This window comes from Rattus norvegicus, chromosome 4 (assembly GCF_036323735.1).
Source record: "Rattus norvegicus strain BN/NHsdMcwi chromosome 4, GRCr8, whole genome shotgun sequence".
Classification (NCBI taxonomy): domain Eukaryota; kingdom Metazoa; phylum Chordata; class Mammalia; order Rodentia; family Muridae; genus Rattus; species Rattus norvegicus.
Genome location: NC_086022.1, coordinates 81,828,750 through 81,837,320, shown reverse-complemented (window position 1 = coordinate 81,837,320; position 8,571 = coordinate 81,828,750).

The window sequence follows — 8,571 nt, the reverse complement described above, 5'->3', positions numbered from 1 at the left end:
TTCGACCCGCCCCGAGCCGCAGGCATGACCCCTGGGACACACCCACGTCTGGCCTAGGCTTCAGGCCTCTTTATAGGAGGGGTCCCAAAGCATTTTTGGAATGGAAGCAGAATTTAAAGCTCCTAGATGCCCCTGGCAGCCCTGTGGTAGTGACCTGGATCACTCTGAAAAACTTAGGGGCGAGTGTGGAGGAAAGTTCGGCAAGTTGAGTGGGCGGAGACAGCGTGTGTAAACTAGGGGGAAACTCTGAAGCATTTAGAGGCACCAAGTACATGTGGGCACTTGTGGCAACTACTGGGCCAGCACAGAGGGTAAGAGGAGTAAACCCTAGATTCAGATTGCAACCCCCATCACCAATATGCATGGTTTTGTTTTTTGTTTGTTTGTTTTTTGTTTTTTAAATAATCTGTGTTTCTGTTTCCTTGTCAGCAGAGCAAGGAAAATAGTATCTCAAATAGGGATCCAGGAAGATGAGACGAAATCTACAAAAGCCAGGAGCTGAAACAGGTCCCAAGCCTCCTTTTCAATGAAGGAATATTCTACAGACACATGCACATATATATCTACACCTATAGTCTTCACTGTTCCCTACACGTACTTTGCAAATTGCTAGTCTTCTCTTGTGGCATTTTTTGCTCCATACCTGAGAGCTGAGAACACCAGCTCTCCAGGATTTGTGTGTGTTCAAATCCACCAGCCCCAGGCCCCAACACTGCTTCTTAGGTTGAGTTTAGGCAAAAGCTCACTCTATGTATCTCCCAGGAGATTCGGGCAAGCCACCAAGCACTACTGTACAGGCAGGAAGTACTGTCTTATCTGTGGGTTGTTGTCCCCCATCTTCTAAGGGGTGGCCCCTACAGCCCCATCCTCTGAATAGTCAGCATATGGGATTACTCTCTCTCCCATCTGTTCTCCCACAGAGCTTTCCCCAGCTGCCAACATTGCAATGCTTGGCCCATTCTACTTCGCCTTCTGCAGAGGCTGCAGGTTAGTGTGACTTGTCTATTGTCAATTCTTGAAGGCCAGGAACCTGTTTGGTTCACCTTTGTACCTGCACAGAAGTACCCGACATGGGCTTTACCTGCAGAGATTTTTACCAACCCCTTCTGGTTCCCACCGGGACACTGGTAAAGAGACCCCCACTGAGGGTTTGTCAACTAAGACATTTTGTAAGGTGCTCCTCCCCACTCCCCTTCCTGGAGGCTTTTTTTTTTTGAGGTGCTAGGGCTGGAATGCCCTGAACTACAGACATATCCAGTCCTTGGTTTTCTGAGACAAGGTCTCAATATGCACTCCTGCCTGGCCTCAAATGCTCCAACCCCTGCCTCTGCCTCCCTAGTACCAGGATCACATGCTGTGTACTGCCATGCCAGGCAGAAGGGGTTTCTGCTCTAAGTCTTGAGTGATTCGGAATGAGTGTGTGTGTGTGTGTGTGTGTGCGTGTGTGTGTGTCTCTGTGTGTGTGTATGGGGTGGGGTGATGCTAGGATGATCTTGGCTCAGTAAATGTCTGCCACATTCAGCTTTTCATAGGCCAGTTTCTTCCTGCTGTGCGGTTGGAGACCGTGAAGAACATGGGGTGGGATGCAGCTTGAGTTCAGGAGCTTGCAGCTTGTTAGGGAGCGTGTACAGACATTTGTGGAATTCTTAGAAACCAAGATGACACGGGAGTTCTAACACATGTTGATGTAAGTGACTTATGGGTTTGCTGTGAACCAAATAAGAATCTAGATGAGCCATCAGTCATGGTGGTAACTTCCAGAACCTTGCACACAGTTGGTGCCCAAAAATGTTTCCTTTCCCCTTTGGGTTGGGATGTAGCTCAGAGGTTGGTAGAGCGCTTGTCGAGCATGCACAGACCCCGGGTTTGTTACATTTGTGTGTGTGTGTGTGTGTGTGTGTGTGTGTGTGCGCGCGCGCGCGCGTGTGTGTGTGTGTGGTGTGCATGGTATATGTGTGTGGGTGTGAGTTTATAGTTTGCTTGGTGTGAATGGTGTGTGTGTGTGTGTGTGTGTGGTGTGCATGGTGTATGTGTGTAGGTGTGAGTATATGGTTTCCCTGGCTTGCCTGGTGTGCCTGGTTGTGTGTGTGTGTGTGTGTGTGTGTGTGTGTGTGTGTGTGTGTGTGTGATCTTCTTCCTTGGTTGAAGACATGACACAGCATGTATGTAGTATTCAGAAGACAACTGGCAAGGGTTGGATTGAACTCAGGTTACTAGAGTTGTTGGCAAGCGTCTTAGCCCAATGAGTCAAGTCCACAGCCCAAGCCCTGGAGTTCGTTGCCAGCAGCACACAAGCCAGGCATATGTGGTGACTGATGTCCACCTACAATCCGAGCACCTCAGGTAAAGAAGGATCAGACATTTCAGGTTGTCTTCAGATCCCCAGGAGTTCAAACTCAGACTGGGTTACATAATTGTTTGTCTAAGAAAAAGTACATAAATAAAATAAAATAAAATAAAATAAAATAAAAGAGTAAACAGCACCAGGCAGTGGTGGCACAAGCCTGGAGTCCCAGCACCCAGGAAGCAGAGGCAGATGAATTGATTTTGAGGCCAGTCTGGCCTACAGAGTGAGCTCCAGAACAACCAAGGTTACACAAAGAAACCCTGTCTCGAGCTTCCTCCCTTGGAGGGGTGGGGTTGGGGGCAGGGTAGCTGGCCTGGAACTCAGTATGTAGGTTAGGCCACGAACTTAGCAAGATGAAGATCCATCTGCCTATGCCACTGGGCAGAGCTGGGACTAAAGTGTGTGCTGCTACATTTGGCAGGAAGGGCATTTTAAAAAAAAGTCAATTGTATTTATAAAGTCCTTAAACCAGTGTGTGGCTCCCTTTCTCTCCCTGGAGGCTGGTGACCAACAGCCTGAGGGGAGAAAGGGAGCAGAAGCAGAGAGCAGGGTTCGGAGAGGGTGAGCCATGACTGTGGACTGAGTGACCTCCAGAGTCCGGAGCAGCAGCAGCAGCAGCAGCAGCAGCAGCAGCAGCAGCAGCAGCAGCCAGATGAGTCTACTTTAGGGTATGGGTGGAAAGGGTTAATTGGGCGTGGCATCCAGAGAGTGGAGAGGGCTGATTGGTTATAGTACAACACTGAAGTATCAAGTGGTGCGAAGCCAGAGAAGACTTGTGTGCTGCGTTATGCATCCTTGCAGAGAACTCTGTACAAAGTCACTTTCAGACAAGGCCAGCTAAGGCCAGCCACCTGTGTTCAGGGACACTCTCCAGAGAAAAGGAGCCCTTCATTTTGTACAGAGACCTGAAAGCTATTTGGTCATGGGGGACTGCTACTTAATAACAAGGTTCTCCAAAATCAGTGCTACTCAACGGGTCTGAAACTCTGAGTCCCTGTCTGAAAACTTTCTGATGCAGAGGAAGTACGCGGGTCCCCTTGGTTTTCTTAGGAGATCAGTTCCAAGGCCTTGCCTTTGAGGGTACGAAGGTCATCTGGCTTTATAATTCTCAGGGCAATGCAAATTCATGTGAACAGCTGTTCAACTTTATTGTTCATACTCTAAGGATGGAGAAAAAAAATCTGCACAAGCTCAGTGCTGACAATGCTTTCAAATACTTTCACCCTGTGGTTTTTTGAACCAGCAGGTTCCAATAGAGAAGGTTGGTGACAATGGAATTGGGAGTGCTCTCTCTTCTGAGAGCTCTGTCCAGCTCCTCAGCCCACCTTGCACACACATGGTCACTCCATTGTTCTACGGGGCTCCTGAGGAGGTTTAATCAATAGCATGGCAAATAGCCTATAATGTTCAGGGCGGTGGGCTGGGGGATGGATCCCCTTTGATCTACAACTCTATAAGATGTAACCTATACTTGGAACTAGGTTTTGCTTGGTAGCCCATGATATCTAGTTGGGGCACTCCCCCAACTCCCACTGTATGATCACTTCATTTAAGTTTGCTTTATATATTTTAGGAAGCTTCTAGAATAGTAGGTTTCCATATGGCTTTTCAGATGGCCTTAGTGTTGTACTTTCCCATGTTCCTTCCTTCATGCTACCCTTCCATCCACTTCCCCATGTGGTCCTCGTATTCTAGTGTCTCCTCTGTCCTCTTTTAACACTGTATGCTAATCCCCTTCCTTTGAAGACCCCCCCATCCTTTATGAGCCACCCAACCGTGTGGATATTCTAAATGAAACACACATATTTAAAGCTTAAAAGCTAACATCTACACATAAGTGAAAACATGAGGTGCTTGTGTTTGATGGTCTGGGTCCACTCACACAGGTTGGTTTTCAGGTAGCCCATTTACCTGAAAATTTAATTTTTCTTCACTGAATAATATTCCAGTATATAAATGTACTATATTGTCATTATCCATGCATCAGATCTAGGCCATTTCCAATTCCTGGCTCTTACGAATGAAGCTGCAGTGTGTATGGATGAGCCCTTGGGTTTGTGCTTGTCTTAGTTACCCTTCTATTGTGAAGAGATACCATGACCAAAGTAACTTATAAAAGAAAGCATTTATGTCTTTGAAAATGGAGAAGCTGGGGTTGGTGGCCAATTGGAAGTTTCACTTTTCCAACTAGCTAGCATTCCTAGTAGGTCCTGGACTTCTTAGTCTCTGTTTTACAGTCAAGAACAGACATCACCACCAAGGCAACTCTTATAAGAAAGGCATTTAATTAGAGGCTGGCTTACAGTTTCAGGGGGTTTAGTCCATTGCCATCATGTCAGGGAGCATGGCAACATGTAGGTGTGAGGACTTGCTTATAGTTTCAGAGGGTGAATCCACGACCCAAATTGCAGGAACATGGGAGCAGAGAGGCAGGTACAGTGCCGGAGCAGTAGATAAGCGCTTATACCCTAATCTGCAAGTTGGAGGCAGAGTGCAGGACTGGGCCTGGCATGGGCTTTTGTAACCCCAGAGCTCACCCCCCAGTGACACACCTTCTCCAATAAGGCTACACTTTGTAATCCTTCCCAAAACAGTTCCACCAACCATTCAAAAATATGAACTTATGGGGGCCATTCTCATTTAGAACAGCACAATGCTGGGAGTGGTGGTTTTGTGGTAGATGCATTTTCAGCTTTTTGAGAAAGCTCCACACTGATTTCCATAGTGACTGTACCAGTTTTCACTCTTGCCAGCAGTAAGTGTCCTCTTTTCCCTGAAATTTCTCACTGGTATCTGTTGACATCTGTTTTGTTAGTCTTGGTCATTCTGACTTGGGGTAAAATGGAATCTCAAGGCCGTGTTAATTTGCTGAACATTTTGAAAGCATTTCTCAGCTCTCTTTTGAGAATTCTGTTTAGTGCTTCTCTTAGGGTTACTACTGTAGCACCATTACCAAAGAAATTTGGGGAGGAAAGGGTTGATTTGGCTCGCACTGCCACAGAACTGTTCATTATTGAAGGATGTCAGGATAGCAACACAAACAGGGTAGGATCCTGGAGGCAAGAGCTGATGCGGAACCATGGAGGGTGCCATTTACTGGCTTTGTTTCTGTGACTTTACTTAGCCTGAAGGACCGCCAGCCCAGGGATGGCACCACCTACCATGGGCTGGGCCCTCCCCATCAATCACTAATCAATAAAATGTCTTCGGCTGGGTCTTACGGAGGCACTTACTCAATGGTGGTTCCCTTCTTACAGACGACTTTAGCTTGTGTCAAGTTGACAAAAAACTAGCCAGCGCAGTTCTACATTCCATTTTTTTTGGGGGGGGGTTGGGTTATTTGTTTTCCTGATGTTCAGCTTTTGAGCTCTTTGTATCCTCTAGAGATTTACTTTGTGTCAGAGGGATAAGTGCTATTGCTCCCGTTCTGTGGCTGCCACTCTGAATGATGGTGTACAAAAGCTCATTAGCTCTGTGGGGTTGCGTTTATTCATTATTGGTCTTAGTGTTTGTGCTACCAAGGTCCTGTTCCAAAAGTCCTCTTCTGCACCAACGAGTTCACGTATATTTTCTACTTCCTGTTCTCTCTGGCCTTATACTGAAGTATTTGATACTTTTACAGTTTTGTGTAGGGTGAAAGATATGGATCTTTTTTCATCCTTCTACATATAGTTTATCCGGTTTGATCAGCACCATTTATTGAAGATGGCATGGTGCCTTTAACTCCTGCACTCAGCAGACCGGGATCTGTGAAATGAGACCAGTCTGAGCCAAGTATTGTGTTCCAGGTCAGCCAGGGCTGCATAGTGAGACACTGTCAAACAAACAAACAAATGACAACAATGACAGCACAATGTTCTAATTTGCTTCTCTGTTCTGTGATAAAATACTGACCAAACCAACTTGGAAGAGAAAAGGGTTTATTTGCCTTCTGCTTCCATATTTATACCTCCACTTATGAGGAACCTTTTGATCAAGTGTAGCAATTGGAAAGGAAAAATACAAAAGGTATGATTCATGTATTAAAGGGGTAATTCACAGATTCACTCTGAAATCTGGGATGGTGTTACCTCCAGAAGTTCTTTCATTATCTAGAATAGTTTTGATTATCCCGGTTGTCTGTGTGTGTGTGTGTGTGTGTGTGTTGTGTATCATTGTTGTGATTTGAATAAGAATAGCTCCTATAGGCTCATATACTTGAATGCTTATTGTGATGGCCACACCTCCTATTAGTGCTACTTCTCCTGGGCAAAGCATATTCAAACCATCACAACTGGGGTTACTGGGACAATTGTGATGTCAACATTAAAACCAATCATTACTGTAGACGTCCCCTTACCTTTTTCCTGATTTTAGTGGGAATTAAAAACTTTTGAGTGGAAATCTGCAAGTTTTCTTTTTTTTTTTTTTTTGAGTTGAGGACCAAACCCAGGGCCTCGCTCTACCACTGAGCTAAATCCCCAACCCCAATCTGCAAGTTTTTATAGCAACTTTGATATTACTCTCATATCTACTGCCTGTACGTGGGTTGGTCTCCTGTGCCTATTTTCTTAGGAATGAACTTATTTTCTGTTAGGGGATGGTTTTGTGCATAGTGTATTCAGATGTTGATTTCTCTGCCTGGAGCTCTGGTTATAGTCCAGCTACTGAACCATCTCCTGCATTAATGTTGCATAGAGACTGCTCCCTGATTATCTTTGATTGGTTAATAAAGAGCTGAGCAGCCTATAACTGGGCAGAGAAGGCAGGACTTCAGATCCCAGGCAGAGCATCCCAAAGGAGAGAAGGAAGAGGGGGTCATGAGAAAGAGGGTCCAGGAGTTATGATGAGCAGGTAGCTAAGGGATTCACCATGAGGACATGTGGAGCAGAGCAAGCCCAGGAGAGACTAAGACTGAAAGTCACTCGGACCCTGTGGCTGGGAAATAGCCTAGAGGGTTAGAATAGATGAGTATCTGCCCAGACACAGTGCTTAAAGCTTGTTAATAAACCTAACAGGTCTTTGTGTCAATTACAAAGTTAACGAGATCAGATAAGGCTATCAACCTTAAATTACTGCCTACAAATTTCTGTATTTCAAAAGCACTGATCTACAATAACGAAAATGTTGTTTCTTCTCGAGGACTACCTGAAGGGCACCACCCTGCATGCCCTCCCTGGGAAGCAGGTGCTATCTAAACTAACCATCAGTGGTTCTCTGCTTTTGGATGTGGACTGGGCCTGGTGTTTGCATCTAAGAAACAATAGGGCAGAAACAACAGTGATACATTTCCAGAACACAGTTACAGACAGACTTAGTGGTGGCTACTACTTTCTTTTTGCCCCTTCCACCTCCTTCCTGGAGCCCTGTTCTGCCATGGGTGGTCAACATAAAGGTTCCCATGGCAAGACCTTGATGTCACTGGTCAGCAGAAAACGTGAATCTGAGGCCTGCCACCCAGCCAAGGAGAGCTTGGGGGCAGACACTTCTTAGAAGTCAAGCTTGGAAGAGGCTTGAGACAAGTGTGGCTTTGCTGACTTCCCTAGTGAAAAAAAATGCTCGTATATTGCATGTGGTCTATGGATCTAGAACGGAATCTTAAGACAACACATGTTTTGAGGTATGGCATTTGGGGGATAGTTTTCTCTACAGCCAGTATACGCTGTTAGAGGGAAGGCAGAATGGAAGAGAAACTAGAAGAGAAACGGTGAGTGTGTAAATTTGACGATCAGTTTATAACTATGATGTAACATTACATCAGTGCATTCTGTTCCCCAGATGCAATTATCTGGCTTAATCCTGTAAGTGTAAAAATGATGACTTGGTGTGAAAGCTGTTCATCACTAAAGCACAGGTTACTCCAGCTGATTGGAAGTGACACTATTGATGGGGATAAGGAGAGGGCCCCAGTGGCCATCCTCAATGTCAGCAGCAGTGCTGGAGGGCTCCCGCACTGATCTGAGCTCTGCTGCAGCAGCAGAGGCCGGAGAGACTCTGAATCACAGCACCAGGTTGCCTCCAGATAGCCCAGTATCTGAGTGCAGGTAGATAGCTCACTATAAAGTGCAGTCAGACTGGGCTTCTGTAAACAGAAAACAAGTTCAGATGGATTCCCGAGCATGATAGGAGAGGCTTTCTCCTTCCTCTGCCCCGCTTCTACTTCGACTTTGGGCGGGGGCGAGGACCCAGCACCAGCTGTTGTGTTTGGAGAGCAGTCTAAACCTTTCCTGATTGGTCCCATTTTA